This window comes from Perca fluviatilis, chromosome 11 (genome assembly GCF_010015445.1).
Source record: "Perca fluviatilis chromosome 11, GENO_Pfluv_1.0, whole genome shotgun sequence".
NCBI lineage: Eukaryota > Metazoa > Chordata > Actinopteri > Perciformes > Percidae > Perca > Perca fluviatilis.
Genome location: NC_053122.1, coordinates 8,662,501 through 8,680,445, shown reverse-complemented (window position 1 = coordinate 8,680,445; position 17,945 = coordinate 8,662,501). Strand labels below are relative to the sequence as shown.

General features: G+C 42.5%; 1 protein-coding gene across 3 annotated transcripts in view; it reads right to left on the bottom strand.

Moving 5' to 3' along the window:
- fam110b (family with sequence similarity 110 member B) overlaps window positions 1–15,098 on the bottom strand; it is a 39,419-nt gene extending 24,321 nt beyond the window's left edge. For 2 of the 3 annotated variants that reach the window (XM_039816924.1, XM_039816926.1), the window contains exon 1: window positions 14,983–15,098. The gene's annotated coding sequence lies outside the window, so the exon portion shown is untranslated. Of the gene's footprint in view, window positions 1–2,365; window positions 2,521–14,982 lie in introns of those variants that run through there. The other variant, XM_039816925.1, reaches the window with a different exon arrangement.
- Window positions 15,099–17,945: the final 2,847 nt, after the last annotated feature.

Sequence of the window (17,945 nt, the reverse complement as noted above, 5' to 3'; positions counted from 1 at the left end):
TGGCGACGGTAATGTTATTAGTTAGCAGTAGACTTAATTAACCCAGGGTGAGTCAGATGAAAAGTGATGTGTCTGTCCGGTTCAGCTCTGAGATTTTCTCGCATTGCACAGCGCTGTGAAGGAATAATCTCAGAGATTACGTTATGTTCTGCCTCTGGTTAGAAATGGTGAATGTAGGCTACAGCAACTTAATACTATATAGTGTCTGGCTTTTGTTTGATATTTTGTGTTGGCAAATGGCTTTTTGTTGAGTTTCCTCTTAGCGAAAAAATAGACCTGGAAAAGCGTAGCGCCTTAATTTCGCCAACCTTATTCCACACAACAGTTGCGATGTTACTTTCAGCTATCTGCTCGTGCTCCAGGAAAGTGAAGAAAAGTTAGTTTGGTATATCCAGCAATCATGTAGCTAATGTTGGAAGCAGGAAAAGAGTCAAAGGCTGTAACACCCCTCCCCCGCAGTTCTAAAGCGTTCCGCCCTTCCCACCAAACACGCCCCCAAACACGGACAACGATGGGACTCAAAAACAGTGTCTGGTAGCCTGCCTATAAGTGGCTTCACGCTCTGTCTGCCACAAAAAACTCTGTAGCTGGTTGTGGGATTCTGAAACGTCCTTTAATTCGGGAATTGTCGTTTCTTTATTCAAAGTCAAAGACAGTCCAAAGTACCGGTAGTGCTACTTTGCACATTTTTGTGGGTCTGAGGTGTATGTCACATTTTAGCTGCCAAAGTTCAGTCAGTATGCAGTGTGACAGGGGGAGTGGCCAGCGGCTAGAGCGACAAAAGCCAATGTGTGCATTTCTAATCCAAACAACGTCAAACTTGGCACCGCACTTACTCGTGCCCGTAGCAAGACACCTGTCAAGTTTGAAATCCATTGGACTAATGGTCCGAGAGATATGCGCATAACAGACACACACAGACACACACACAGACACACACACACTCTGTGAGTGCCGTCCAGCAGAGAGCTAGCCTAGAAATCTAGACGCACCCTAGTGGCAGCAAATTTAATTTGCAGCCAGGGGGGTCTAGGCACTTTCCGTTGACTTGTGAGCTGGAAAAACAAAACTCTAGTCAGGCCAATCACATCGTGTATAGAGTCGATGGGCGGGGCTTATGGCTGCTGCTGCTGGTGAACAGCGGTCTTCTGGAAGACTTGGAGTTCAGCTTTTCTTTGAGAAAAGAACAAAGAACGGCACTGAAATCATTCTTAAAAAAGGAAGATGTGTTCGGAGTTTTGTCGACCGGATACAGCAAAAGTTTAATCTATCAACTAGCTTCGCTACCTTCTTCGTTGCTCTGCCTGGTTGTAGCGCTATCCTATTGCGTGCAGAGGGAATTTGAAAGACAACCGTTTATCCCGCCCCTCGGATTGAGCTCCGCCAATGGTGAGTTCCCAGACCCAACATCTGGATGTGGGTCTGGCTTGTCAGGCTAGCAGAGAGCCACACACTTTACAGAAAATCACAGCCTAGAATGCAACTTGCTAGTGCAAAGCATTTCACTAACAACTTGCAAGTTAACTAGCAGTTAAGAAAGACTGTATAGCCTATTTTTCTTTTACAATGCAAAAAACGTTTTCAGAACTTTTTTGTTTTAATAATATGGTTTCTAACTGTTTGACTGAGAGTATTAATCAGTCAAAATGCTTAGAGTGGGTTAACGGTTAAAACGGTAATCATTAACGTCCCTACTCTCTAAGATTAGGCATCTGACATAAACAATAACTTCAAATCTAAACGTAACATTTAAAAGCTACATAGAAATCACTGACAACCCATATCACGAATGGGATTGAACAGTATGTCTAGAACCCTTTCAAAAGATCAGAGAATCCCATTTGGACAATCAACACCAGAGAAATCCTTTAACCTGCTCTAAAGGTCCTGCCAATCTCTAACAGCTGAAGATTGTCTTTGCTGTAAGTAGAGATGGGGTTTTAATTGAGGAATAAGAGCAAACTCTGTTTAAATGTAAAACAAAAATAGATATAGTATCTGCTCTTCCCTAAAACATGAAAGCTGCTCAGACCGGTTTACTTTCATTAAAATACTCCCATTACACCAAACCAAAATAAACCACGGTAGGGAAATGATGCACTTGATCTATTTTTGATTAGTGAAATCAATGTGTATACTGTAGTACTTGCCTGGAATGAGAAACCTGCACAATCAGCTGTTAATGGTGCATTCTAACACTGGACCATTGCTTTCCAAACTGACCGATATCCAAGCTACACATGTTGAGTTTGAAAATTCTTTCACTTTGTAGACACTTGTGCTTTCGCTTAATTACGGGGATTTCATAAGAAAAGTCTGGAGAACATCATACTTCTACATACTACGTTCAAACAGGTGGACTCACCACAGGAAGAGCATTTCCTGGAATTCCACACAGCTATCAAGCATTTGACAACGTGGCGAATGAGGAAGCACGCGATCACGGTACACATTGTGGCCCATGTCAACAACAGGGCCGCCTCGCGTCACGATGAGCCAAAATGTAGTAGTCCACCTTTAACATCGAATGTCAGCACATTTCATATGCAAGCGCGCAGAGCTTCAAAAGCGGATGTCAAGAAATTGATAGAAGAAAAAAAAAGCTGGACTTCAAGAATATGCTTTTGAAATCCAGGATGAATGTCAGAGAAACTTCAGGAAGCAACCCAAGAGGAGCCTGAAGCCCTGGTTAAGGTAAGAAGCACGAGAGCGAAGCTGACGTCTGCCCGAGCTAATGAGTTTACAGACAGATCTACTCTACTCGCCTTAATCACCATACTAGTCAAGGACGTATTTCTTTATTTTCCCCACCAGCCCACCTTGTTGAACCCAGTCAAATAAAATCACTGTTTAGAAATAAAAAGGCTTAGTAAACATCTTTGAAACCATTTTTAGGAGGTATTTTGACAAGACTGTCTCTACCATATTTGGGATTAGTGTCTGATCTGACGTTGGCACTGCTTTCCTCTTTTTCAACAGGAAAGACAGAGGCTGACATCTCTAGGAAAAAAGGAAAAGGGTAGGCCTGAAGAAGCAGCTTGGTATCTAGGCTTTTTGTGTGCTTCAGGGCAGCACGATGCCGACTGGAATGCCAGAGGAAGCAGTGCCAAGATCGGCTCAGAGACTAATCCCTACAAAAAGCAAACCAGGACCATTTTATCTTCTGTCACATTATTTGCCAGCCAAACAGTAGATTTATGTTCAAGTAATCTACCAGGAATGTGGGTTTTCATGTATTTCATTGGCCATCACATCACCTTGCCAAATGACTTTTCCTTGCTTCGCAGCTAACGTTTTTGTAGGACGACGGACAGCTAGGTTTGTCCCTCAGCATCATGACACCTACTGTCCCAATGGAGCGGTCTCATTGAATTTTCATCTCAGTACGATCTAGTCATAAGAGTGATTCATCAGGTAATCATTGGCCGATTGAAATTGTAAAAATTGTATAATAATTAGGGGTTGGAATCACCAGAGGCCTCCCGATACGATATCATCACGATACAATATTATCGCGATTTTAAACATATTGTAATATTCTGCGATATATTGCAATTTATTACCTTTTTTCCAACTTCACATTTTTCCCAATTTCAAATTATGTCCCCAAAAAGCAAACTTTTTCCAACATCTGTTTTATCTAAAAAGATACATTTCTCTGTTTGCAATTTTATTGCTGCAAAATGGGATAGTCAAGCAGACAAACTGACCAACACACGATAACACATAATATTAGATCGATACTTGGCGTCTGTATCGATACAGTATTGCCACAGAAAATATCGCGATACTATGCTGTATCGATTTTTCCTCCACCCCTAATAATAATCAATTAATCTTTTAAGTAAAAGATTTTTATAAAAAATAGCTGGTTCCAGCTGCTTTTCTCTGTTGTATATTGTTGTTAAATTCTTCTTTTGGGGTTTTTGGACTGTTGGTTGGACAAGAAGCTTAACTAATGACGTCATGTTGGGTTCTGGAAAACTATGATGGTAATTTGTCATTATTTTCTGACATTGTATAGACTAAACGAAAAAATAATCATCCCGATAATGACAAGAATTATTACTGGATAGCTCACTTTGAACGCAGCCTAAAAGGTCTTTTCAGACGGGGAGCCATTGATACGCCTAATTGGGGTGGTGGTGGTGGTGGGGGGGGGGGCATGGGCAATCTGACAGGTTCGTGTTCGTCTCACGCACACGCCCGCTCGCTGCCAGAGTTGAATTGGCTTTAACTTTTTCTTACTCAACGTGACGTTTTTAGCACTCTGCTAGTGGGGGAGGGGCAGTGCATGGTCTGCGCGTGAACTGCAGCGTCTCCAGCAACACAGAGCTGCCTGTGGACTGTGTCTGTAAATAATGCCGGCAAAAAACTATCGCCGAACGCAGCAGCCGCGTATCGGCCGATGCTGATACACGTAAAAATGCAAATATCGCCCCGAAATATTGGCCGGCTGATAAAATCGGTCTATCACTATCAGAGACTGATTCTTGCTGTTTGTTATGGTGCGTTCTTTTTGTCTTGTAATCGCGACTAGTAGCTCGAGCGTGACGTCACATCCGTGTCGAAAAACGAATAACCGCGGGTTGTTGCGTTCTTTTTGTCACACAATACTACGAGTCGGAGAAAAGATGGATTTTTGTAACATTTTTAGTAACATTTAGGATTATATTCACCCAGTTATTGACATATTACACAGATATATCTCACAGTTTGATACATGAAAATTACGTTTTGATTAACGTTAACGTTAGGCTACTGCTCTGCTTTCTGCTCAAGACTCGGCTTAAAGCCATTGTTGTCATATAGCAACCGAGCGTCTCTAGCCAATTTCAGCTGCACAAGCTACAAAATAACTAATCAGGCGGTATTTAACTCCTAATAAGACTGTAGCGACATGCCTATAGGTAGCAGTATACAGCGCTATGTGTACAACTTCTTCATTTGGTTACAACAAAGACTAAAGTGCTTAAAATTGTAGATAACCACAATGTTTACTACGTGTGATCCACGACGTAGCCATCTTTGAAAGTGAGCTCGGGGTCCTCTGAGTTCAGACGACTTGACGAGTCGTAAATACGACCTCGGGGGGCGTTCTTTTTGCAACTTCCAGGTCGTAACTCCAGAAAACGACTCGTAAAACGACTTCGGTGGACAAAAAGAACGCACCATAAGTTCTCTAAAACATATACAGTAACTGTTTTCTAAACAGTTATCAGGACATGGGGGGCTTTCACATGCCAGAGAATCGGCACAAGACTGGATGTACCAGGTTTAAACTTTAATTAGGCTTTAAAGTTAGGGCTATACTAATCTACGGTACCAGTCAACAGTTTGGACACACTTTTCACACCATTCAAATGAATGAGAAAGCGTGTCCAAACTTTTGACTGGTCAAAAGTAACTGTCTGTGGTTAGCAAAGGCTAGGACTGCCACTATTTGTTATAAATTGACCCCTGATTAGCATCTCTAATTTGCAATAAATGTAAATAACATAATAAGTTCCCTTAAATTTTCAGTGGTCAGTGGGACAGAAGTACTGCTAACAAGATCAGAGGCGACACACAAGTTAATCCATGCCGGGTTTTGTGTGCCACAGATAGACAGTGAGCCCGTTGAACTCTGTGGATTTGGTGGCCTCAATCCAGTCACACACACACACACACACACACACACACACACACACACACACACACACACACACACACACACACACACACACACACACACACACACACACACACACACACACACACACACACACACACACACACACACAATTGACTGGACAAATTCCTTAACACTTGTACAGTCAATGTTTTGTGACTCAAATCAACCGCAACCACAGCTACTTTCAGGGAAGGAGGACATAACCTAAATCAACATCTTCAGTGGTACAAAAAAACTGTTCAATTAATTTGAGAAGAATTAAGAATTGAATTCCTCCTATCTGTTACTGATTTGAAATTCAAAATCAAATTTCCATCATTTTGAAAATGTCATTAATTAAACTTGCGCTCATCAGAGGTGGATAATACTAATGAGGCAGACAGAGAGAAAGGGGGGGGGGCAGAGTCAGTGGAAATACAGAGCAGCAGCTACTGCACACTAATCGGACTAAAACACACACTCGCATACACTGACCGGTAACCAGTATTTTGCAAATACTTGATGCAGTCTCATCAAACCGGGGGTGCAGTGTGGGCCATGGGGTGTTCCTGTTGGTGACCAACCAAATAAAGAGTAACATTGTTCCTTACAATTCTACACAACAAATCGTGCTATATACTGAAGTCAGTGTCAAGACAAAAGTAATCTTAGTTTTAACGTTTAAAAATAAAAAATAAATTCCTAGTTTAACTGGGTAGTTGACAAACTTTACATGAGGAATGGGTGACCAGAATAAAAAAGAATGTAACCATATATGGCATGTTTATAGATCAAAGAACCACCATAACGCAGCAATTGAAATACCTTTAAAAAAAAAAAAAAAAAAAAAAAAAGTACTTTGTTTACATCTCTGCTAGCCCGGGGACTGATCTTGCTCAACTGGAGGCTCTCCTCTCCCCCCGCCCCCCCCCACACACACCTTACACACGACCGTTGGATTAAAGAGGTGCTCGACAATTTGAAGCTTGAGAAGCTTAGACCGTGACTGAAAGGCTCTATCTCCCCATTCCTAGACGTGGAAACCTTTCCTAGAACTCGTTGACTCCCTCAGCTTAACTCCTGACTTGGAGGACTGAGCTCCTTCTAGTCGACGTCAGCTGCCCCCGCCACTTTTTTCTCTCTTCCTGTATTGCTTTTAATTTGTTTGTGAACTTATTGGTTTATTTTTTTTTTATCTTTTGGATGTTGTATGTCCTTACTGGTGTGTATTTGTCTGTGTGCATGCATGGGTCTGTGTTGTTTGTCCCCGTCTGGTTTGGACCTGATCTGGGTTGGTTTGCGGGTGGGTAAGGGACTTGAGGGGAATTGACATACGGTCTCAACTATGCTTTGTTCCCCATGGCCTCCGCTGTATGTCATTTATTGTGAAATTCAAATAAAAAGAGTTGAAAAAAATATATAAAAACACTTAATTAATTTAAAACACTAAATAAATTACTTTTCTCAGATCTAATGATTGTAGTTCCCAGTGGACTCCTTTAGCAAGTTTAGTCTTTAAGCTTTTTGAGGGTTATTATCTGCTCTAGCTTCTAATGTTTTAGACATAATAATGGTCTAAAATGATTTTATTTTTTTTATTTTTATTGAAAAACGTTAGAAAAATGTTTCTTAAGGGAGGACCCCTAACCCCCCCACTAAATACACGCACCTAAGTCTTCCACAAACCATCCAGGGGAAAACACTGGATCATACCATGGTATGGGTGATACGGCAGACTCTCTGATAGAAGACATTTATATTGTATCAACAGTATATAAAGTCATATCACACAACCCTAGCTGACACACATTTTTTCCCCATGTTATCATACATAATTGATCTTCATAAAATAACTGATGAAATGAAATATAATAAGGGGACTGTTGTCATCAACTGTAGCTTGGCAGGCTAAAATGTACTTTTATAATACAGGAGATAAGGATGAGGTTATGTTCTGTATTATCGTAAAAAATATATCTTTATTAAGCAAACACTCACTCAGGTAAGTGATAATAGTAACGCAAAGGGTTTTCTTTGAAAGAATACTGTAATTTTGCCTTGCCTTTTGTATAGAAGGTATGGTCTGTCACACATTATGTCAGTTGATTTAGTCTGATTTGTAACTCGGTAAATACCGAGGCCATAATACAGAACCTCTGTGCAAGCAGCAGGAAGACCCAACTGTGCTCCCTCCAAAAATCATCTGCATATCATAGTCCTCACATCTACAGTTCCCTGCAACTCAGACCGCATCACATGGAGCTTGGACCAACTAATGCACCAGTTCACCGCTGATTAGAAGATGTTTTTCCAACAATCCATTCCTCCTAAAATCCAATCTCCAGGGAACACGACAGCGCAGTTGCTTACATAAACGATGGCAGATATGGTCTAAAAAGCCTCAGTACCCTTGCTGTACAGCAGATGTCACTGGAAAAAAAAATTGCTCTTATGTAACGTTATTATCCCGCCACATAAACGGCACTAACACGCTCTGCTGAACTCATACATTTCAGTGATCCCTGTCTGGAAGTCACAGCTTGTGGATGATCCAGCAGCATCCATCTCCGCTGAGGTTAGGATTTTGCCAGCCATGTTTAGGTGGATCAAAACACAGACGCTGCATTCACTGTCCCATGTGTCCACGCAGAAAAGGCTTCTCTGAGCTTATTTACAGGCTTCCGAAGCGGTTGTCTCCTACTAATGTTTTCACATCGGAATGCATTTATTGCTAAGCACACGCAGGAAGTGGCAAAGTAGTAATGATAGCTTTGTGGATGTTGGCTTACCGCTGTCTGCTAATGACTGCAACGGAACCAAAAAAAAACAACAACAACAACAATCTAAGATACAGATAATAAGATAATGGATTTAGCGCTGTGACGCCATCGGCACAGGTTGCTGATGGAGGCTACTTTGTAATTTGCCAAAACGTGTCATAATGACAAATGACGGTTCAGCCGATTTACATAAAATCACTCCGGTTTAAGCTCATATACACCGGAGATCAGATCAGAAAAACAAATCAACCCAACTCTTAACAGGCATTTGGTTTTCCTTTCCTATAAATACATCAGAAGATTGTATCAAAAGTGACATTGCACCACTTTAAAGTCATAGAATGGAAGCTAAATGCCCGATCATCCCACGAGCAGAGATGCTGTTGACCCGATGTAAATGTAGGCCAGTGGCTTCGAAGACTGACGTGGTGGGTGGTAGCTTTTCTTAAATCTCAAGCAATGAATATTTGCAGCATTTGATGATTAATTAATCTCAAGGAAGGAGAATTACTGTAACCATTTGGTGCCCCACTTCAGTGCTGTGTCGGACACAACGATGAGAACGTACGCCTTTGTTTTCAGGGTTGGTAAAGTAGAAAGGTTTAAAATCTGTAATCTGGTTGAGGCAGCCATCTGGAAGACCCCCCCCCACACACACACACACAATTAATCGGAATTTTTTTTCGAAATCGCAATATGGACTAGTGCAATATCCAAAACGCGGGGGAGGGGGGTGTCTAACCATTCTGAATGAAGTGTTGTGGTGCTGCAGAGACGTCCCGGCCTACAAATCCTATCCTATAGACTATAAAGGAAAACATCTTTGTTTGGTACAGATTCTTGCAAAAAAAATAATAATAATAATCACACTACATGACTATAGTACATTTTTATTTGTGTTTCAATGAAAATGAGAATGATGATCCAAAAACATTGATCATTCCTCCAATATTGTGAATCATATCGCGATCGCAACGTCAGTCAAAATAATCGCAATTTGACGCACACACAGGCACAGACACAGACACAGACACACACACACACACACACACACACACACACACACACACACACACACACACACACACACACACACACACACACACACACACACACACTTAAGGACTTTCTATTGACTGGACAAATTCCTTAACACTTGTACAGTCAATGTTTTGTGACTCAAATCAACCGCAACCATGTGGGAGGGAAGAACAAATTCAGCTACTTTCGGGGAAGGAGGATATAACCTAAATCAACGTCTTCAGTGGTACAAAACTGTTTAATTAATTTGAGAAGAATTAAGAATTGAATTCCTCCTATCTGTTACTGATTTGAAATTCAAAATCAAATTTCCATCAATCAGTGTAGTACTAATTAAGTGTCTTGTGAAAATGTCATAAATTAAACTTGTGCTCATCAGAGGTGGATAATACTAATGAGGCAGACAGAAAGAAAGGGTGGGGGGGCAGAGTCAGTGGAAATACAGAGCAGCAGCTACTGCACACTAATCGGACTAAAACACACACTTGCATACACAGACCGGTAACCAGTATTTTGCAAATACTTGATGCAGTCTCATCAAACAGGGGTGCAGTGTGGGCCATGGGGTGTTCCTGTTGGTGACCAACCAAATAAAGAGTAACATTGTTCCTTACAATTCTACACAACAAATCGTGCTATATACTGAAGTCAGTGTCAAGACAAAAGTAATCTTAGTTTTAACGTTTATAAAAAATTTAACTATTTCCTAGTTTAACTGGGTAGTCAAATCAAATGAAACATTACAAGGCAAACCACACATAGCCTCTACCTTACACTAACCGTTACTTGGGCCCAAAAGTTAGTAATATGACTGAATCATAGGGCAATTTCAATACCTCAGTTTCGATGCCGGTTCCTAATGATACTTTTTTCGATACCATATGTTTTAAAATCCATTTCAACATCAACAAAAATACATTATACACAAAAACATTTTCCACCTTAATTGTGAATCAAAACAGTTATCAAAATTAAAATATTCTGGTAAAACTGCTCACTCAGAGTAACATTATTAAAAGTTGCCTTGCCTTGCAAGCTCAGCCTGTCAGTCAGTCATCAGGGCAGAGAAACCACCGTTGTGCCTGCTTGTCTAAGAGGAAGTGGAACGTCAACAGCACTGCGACCGCTTTTGGCTCGCCATTAATATCACGTCGCAGCAAACGCTGTCTGCGTTAAGTTTTAAAAAGCTGTAACCACACTTGAAACCAACCGTGACTCTCTGTGACTTCAACAAAACTGCAGACAGTTTACTCCGTCCGCACCTCTGTGTGTGTGTGTGTGTGTGTGTGTGTGTGTGTGTGTGTGTGTGTGTGTGTGTGTGTGTGCGTGTGTGTGTGCGCTCCGCTCTGTGTCAATATGCGGCGAGGACAGAACGCGCTCAGATGCTTTTGGAACCGAAATTTGGCACCGAAAGATAAATAATTTTTCGATACTCATAGGACTGGAGTTTTTTTCCGGTGCCATAAAAGTATCAACGTTCGGTACCCGGCCCTACTGAATCGTGTTTTTTGCAGAGCTCAGAGGTACCAAGCTGCATCTGGTGTGGTAGGGTGGAAGGGTGGAAGGGTGGAAGGGTGGAAGGGTGGTAGGGTGGAAGGGTGGTAGGGTGGTAGGGTGGAAGGGTGGTAGGGTGGAAGGGTGGTAGGGTGGTAGAGTGGTAGGTGGATGTAGAGGCACTGAAGCGCAGCAGAGAGTTTCTTAAAAGGAGCAACAGATGAACGTGCCTCATCACAGACAGAAGGCCTCTAGAAAGACATCATTTGGGTGTGTGTGCGTGTGGTGGGGGGGGATCCACTTCAGTGGACCACCCCAACAAAGTCTATACTGTACATGGGGAGCTGTGTGCTTTATTACCCAGTCAAGTATAATAATAGTCAACATATATATTTCCCTCCAACATTGCATAGATTTGATCAAATCCCTCTCCGGTGCTCCTGGACACTGCAGCCCTGGGCCGTACGCCGAAGATCCAGTCAGAGCCAGGAAAAACCCAGAGTGTTGGTGTTTGCATAGACTCAATTATCCAGCATTACTCATCAAGACTGCAGACAGAAGCAGTGCACTGTCAGCATTCAAGGTTCTCACTGTGGCCCTGATGTAAAATTCCATTACTTTTCCTCGACTCTGTAACTAGGTCGAAGGGCCTCAACAAACCAAACAACTGTACGGATCAGACGGCATGCAAGGTAACGTCACTCCCATCTAAGGGCATACAACATGGAAAACTGAAGAAATGGTGCTGTTGTGCAATCGACTGCGCAGAAAGATTGAGAAAGAAAGAGGTTTTCTTTACAGACTGCCAAAGAGTGAGGAGAAGAGAGGCTTGAAGGACTTCACCAGGTTTTCTGAACTAGGTTATAGGCTACGTTAAAAAAAAGCATGTATGCTTTTACACTTTTGTTTAATTTAACGAATGCTGGATCAAATATTTGGTTCAAGTTTTTTGACCGGGCACCATGAAAGAATTACTGACTGGGCAAAGTGGGCAACTGCCCCGGGGCCCCCAAAACTCCAGTGGCTTCAAAAGCTCCAGGCTTACTGTATGTCAACTGGTTTGTGCTGATTTCATTGAACATTTGTTTAGAAGTATGCAGCACTACAGCACAATTAACGGATATGATAAGGCGGGTAAGGCCTCTATTATATAAAAAGGCATAATATGATAAGATGGGTCCTCAATTGTCATCATGAGACCTCTCTTGTATAGAGGCCCAGTGTCGAAATGTATCTTTCATCATTTCAATAGTCCTGAATGTAGGCCTATGTGTTTAAATACGTTGTTCTACAGCAAATCTGGCCACAGGTAGTTTTGCAGAAAAGAAAAATGTAGGCCTACACAAGAAACAGAATGTGGAAGGAGCTTATCTGCCCCCCCCCCACCCCCCCTCAGCAACCCTGGGACCGTTTTGGTTACACAGTGTGTAACCAAAACATGTAAAAACATGTTTTGGTTACACACTGTGCACTCTCCATAATTTCCCCCAAAGTTGTCACTGACTGGAAAGGTGCATTACAAAATGATATGTTTTCCAGAACATGTAGGAAGCAAGCAACATGAAAAAGTGATGCACATAAAAAGTTTAAAAAAAAATTTTGTCAAAAAAGTAGGGGTGTGTTATCGCCCCGAACGGTTTGATACGTGATGTTTTGTTCCGTATGGTTATATAAACGTTTTGCTACGGGCTGTCTGTGTCTATGGTTTGCTGGCGCCGATGCTACATTTACACGTGGCCGGCTATTTTCATCAACAGACATTTCAACCTCTCCCTTTTCAGAAAAGTGTTTGTTTATATGTACCCGTGTATATATGCCGCCAAGAGCGCGCCAAACCTGTAGGTGGCGGTGTAACGAGAAGCTCAAGCCCACGTTAGCCAATCAGAATCCCGACAATAGCAACAACAGCAACCAATCACGTCCTCTTTCTCTCTCTCGGCTGCCTAAACCTCCGTTTGTCTCAGGTTACGTGCAAACGAAGATTCCCAAAATCTCCACTCTGGCCGGAGTTTTTAGAAAGACTCGTTTTCAGAGGCGAATTCTCCGTTTGCGTGTAAACGAAGGGCACAAACGAAGGCAAATGTCTCCGTTTGTAAAAAATAACCACGTACGTGTAAACAGGGTCTGAGACGCCCCCTGAAGGTTTATGGTCGCCGGGTTGATCCCTGCGTGAGGTGCGCAAGCCAGAAAATGACGTCTGTGTAATGATGCTTTCTGTTTCAACTCGCTCAGCTAGGAAGAATATCCGAGCATGAGCAGGTTCGCATCCGTATGATTCTTCGTGTGGAGACCAGAGGGAGTCAAATGGCTCCACACTGGGAAAAGAAGAAGCATTTTGCTGGAGAGTGTGGAAAAACATGAGAGATCGTTTTGGAAAGAGCGTTCGTAACATCGAGGGGCAGACAGTGATTACGACTGAGATAAACGACAGTCGAGTTAATAATTAGAGTACAGATGTTCTCGGTACATCTGTGTTTACAATGGATGCGTTTCCTACTGTTGCCAGACAGCCTGCTTTCCGTTAACTTCCGCTATCTTCTTCTTCTCTCCTACTTATTGCTTACTGACAGATTATTTGGTTTTTGCTTGAAGCAGAAGCCCCGTGGCCGGAGCTGATCGCAAGCCACTCTACAAAGGGTCCGCTCCGACCAAACGTGGGGACGCTCTGAAGCCCATCGGACCCTATTTTAGCGATCTAAGCGTACGCTGCGAAGCGTCTGGCGCAGGTGCGTTTAGGGGGTGTACAAATCTACTTTTGCAAGTTTAATGGCGGAAATAAAGGGTCCGAAAAAATGGGCGCAGGTGCATTTGCTATTTACACGACGTGGGCGCCGGACGGGAAATTGACAACTGTGTTGGTCTGAAACTAGCGAAGACACTTGCGTGGGGCTTTGCGCTGCGCTGCGTCAGGTGCAAGATAGGGCCAATTATTTCAATGGCTTGCGCCGCACCACAATGTTTTTTTGCCGCGTAAAGCGAGCTGTAGATGTGGCTTAACCCATGTCAAAGGTCAAACCGCATTTGGTCTAAAAGGCCCCTAAAGGACTTACAGATTTCTGTAGTGATACGTATATTTTGTAGGCTACATAAAAGGTTTACGCCTAGAAAGTAATTTGTTTTTCCCGTTTTCCCATTAATATATTTCTCGGGAAACAGGAAATAGTTTGGATAGGTGTTCCCAGGAAACCTTAGCGTATGCAAAATATCATGTCTTGTATCTATACAAGAAATAATTTTGGTATTGAAACTTAGATAACCTATTGGGACCAATAGGCCTTTTGAAACATCCAGCCCTGGCCACAACCAAATACAAAAAAATAACTGTCACATAGAGACTAAAAAGTAGGATGTACAGAGGATTATATAAAAACTGAAGACAAAAAAGTAAAAAAAAAAAAAAGCACTTAATATGTCAATATACACCCCTTAAATTATATCTAAAAAAAAAAAATCCATTCCTTACACAAGAGAATCAATTGCTACAGTTCACCAGTTGGTAAGTGCAGATTGCACGTGCCAGGGGCTGCACACCAGCAGTTGACACAAACACCAACTACACTTGGGTGCGTGCGTGCGTGCGCGCTCGCGCGCGCGCTGGTGGTGGTGCAATGCAATGCCAGACCCCCACCGAGACAGCAGCACAACCATGGATGTATTAAAGCACGGAATGTCTGTGTGTTTCTGAGCTGGAAGCTAGCTCTGTAACGCCACACCAAAAAACTCAAACAGCGGTTTAAATACAACACAATGCCACACACACACACACAGACACAACACTTAGGCTACATTACCTCTTCAGCTAAACAGACAAATGCTGAAATAAAATGAATTTGTCTAAGCTGGTGCCTTTATGACAGCATGCCTAACAATAGCCCTCTTTTCGACATGACTGGAAATGAAGAAGGAGAAAAACGGCTCCTGCGTATCGTCAACGGCTTCAATCGCGTTTCAGTCATTTTAGATATGACAGGCAGCCGGGTTAGCATCACAGCTAAGCAAGTACGCCGTCCTTACCTGGATATCCAGCTCCAGAAAACAAAGGATGCTGCTGCGGTTTCTCTAGGTTGATGCGTCTATTCGGCCTGACAGCATCCTGTTCCTAGCCAGCAGCAGCAGCAGCCAGGTCAGACTGCACGGCAATAAACCTGGCGCTTCCGGTCACAACTTTCACAATAATGGCCGATTTCTGACTTAAAATGTACTTAATTAAATAATAAAAACTTGATTATAACTTCGCCGACGTATGGGGAAACTTGTAAAGATGTTGCTAGCATAACAGACCAAAAGCCTGCCGTTGTTCTTTCCTATGTAAAAGAAAAAGGGAAAAGATATGTTCATTTCAAACCAGATATAATTAAAGGTGCTCTAAGTGATGTGAAGCGTTTTTTAGGCTACATTTTTCGTCACATACAGCAAACATCTCCTCACTATCCGCTAGCTGCCTGTCCCCTGAACACACTGTAAAAAAAAAAAAAACGCGGTCTCTGAAGATAGCTCAGGCTCCACGAACGCCAACAAAAACAAACCGCGCCAACCTGCCCCACGAACCATAACAAAGAGTGTTCCAGCCAATAACAGACAGGAAGGAGCTGGTTGAGCCATCACTGCAGCAGCGTTAGCACGTAGGCTGCTTCCACAATGCGTATTCTTGACTCAACCAGCTCCTTCTTGTCGTTATTGGCGGGAACACTGTTTTGCGGTGTTTGGTGGCAGGTGGCGCCGGGTTTGTTTTGTTGCGCGTTCAGGACCCTGGGCTGTCTACAGAGACCGCTGGTTTTTTTACAGTGTGTTCAGGGGACAGGCAGCTAGCAGATAGTGACGAGATGTTTGCTGTATGTGACAAAAAATGTCACATCATTTAGAGCACCTTTAAGTAAGACACAAACAAGTGTTCATAGTTGTTTGGTGTTTCAATGCAAGAACCCAGAAAACTGTGTAGGACTACTGTGTGCACCTCTAATGAATACAATGTAACATTAGAGTCAAAATATGCTGTAATTATAAATCTGCTATGCATATAAATTAAACAGTAACCTTTAAACAGGTTGCAAAATGTATGCAAAGTAAAATAATAATATTCATAAATTACAATTTGTGTCTTCAAGTGAAAATAAGGGAGCCAACGATCGAGAATTTAGGGTATAGAGTGAATGGAAATATGGGCACGTCTGATACACAGTAGCAGTCGTTCAGTAGCAGACTGTTTTACAGTACATGGTTGCCTACCAAAAAGCTTATGCTTTTGTTTTGAAGGTTAAAATCACACATTTCCGGTTATAATTCCACTAATGCTGGCTACCTTGACACAGCTGTCTCTGCAATGAGACAGATAGATGCAGCTGACCGGGAGGACAGACTGGGCCTGACTGCTCTGTACTGCATGTTACATCGACTGTAAGCATTTACACTCTGATGTCTAGATTTTCAATGCAATTTCCTTTCGTATATCCCTATTACCCTTTGTATTTGTTTTCTTAACTTTTAGTACATCTAAGTGTTAGTGGGTCAGTTCTCCCCTTTGAACATGAATGGAGCGGTCCAGCCATTAAAGGGCCAGTGCGTGTCTTGTTTTTGACAGCTCGTCAGACCACATTGACAGCTTCAAATTTATCATAGCAAACGAGGGCAAATCTTTCCTGTTGTGTTTACTGGCTGTGAAGAAACCAAATAAACAAAGCCATGTCATTTTTTTTTCTTTTTTTGCTATCTTTAATCAAGAGCATACATTTTGGCCTGTGTTTGTATTTTCACGTCATGTTTTGGGCGTGATGAGGACCAAGAAAGAAATGTGTAATTAAAATGATATTAAATATTGTCAAAGTGCATTTACTTTTCCTCTGGGGCTGTTTTTTCATGGTTTGCGCTAGGCCCTAATGCTCCAATTAAAGTGTTCTCCAGGTGTAGTTTTGCACATAAAATTGGTGAAATAGAACAGAATGAGGCCAAGAAATCCCAATTTTTAGTCCCCAATATAGGTCAAGCTAGGAAAAACAGGCTCCATCCAACAGTGCATGACGCAGCTCGTTAGCCCTCCCTGTCTGGTAAACGCCCGCATCTTTCAAAACTCCACCATCAGTTTGTAATGCAGACCTTCTAGAAATTTCAGTTGTGTGGAGGTACAACCGATGGTGCACCAGCCATGAGAGGTAAGCAGAATGGAACGGCACCCCAGGTGTGCAGTAAAGATAGGCAGTCTGGAGGAGAGGCAGTGAAACTGCATTTTATTATATATCAGAGCCGATGATTTGATATGTAATGTGGTGAAAAATAAGAATCTCATCTGATCAAAAGTGCTTAAACACAGCAAGTTTGTTAGCCTGACAAATCAGACCCACATCAAGATGTTGGGTCTGGGAACTCACCATTGACAGGGCTCAATCCGAGGGGCGGGATAAACGGTTGTCTTTCAAATTCCCTTTGCACGTAATAGGATAGCGCTACAACCAGGCAGCAAAATTACGAATCCCACTATGGCCACGCCAAGACCCGCCCTACGGAGCAGCTCGATTGGTTGGGGTTAGGCATTTGACCTGGAGTGGTTGAGGTTAGGGTTAGGGGATTGGTCAGGGGATAGGACCTGTACATGTAAGCATGGACGCCTGGCCAAGTGTGTGAATGCTATTGAAGGGCGGGTCTTGGCGTGGCCATAGTGGGGGAAAAAATATCGCAACCAGGCAGAGCAACGAAGAAGGTAGCGAAGCTAGTTGATAGATTAAACTTTTGCTGTATCCGGTCGGCAAAACTCCGAACACATCTTCCTTTTTTAAGAATGATTTCTGTTCTTTGTTCTTTTCTCAAAGAAAAGCTGAACTCCAAGTCTTCCAGAAGACCGCTTTTCCCAGCAGCAGCAGCCATAAGCCCCGCCCACCGACTCTATACACGATATGATTGGCCTGACTGGAGTTTGGTTTTTCCATCTCGCAAGCCAACTGGAGAGTGCCTAGACCCCCTGGCTGCAAATTAAATTTGCTGCCACT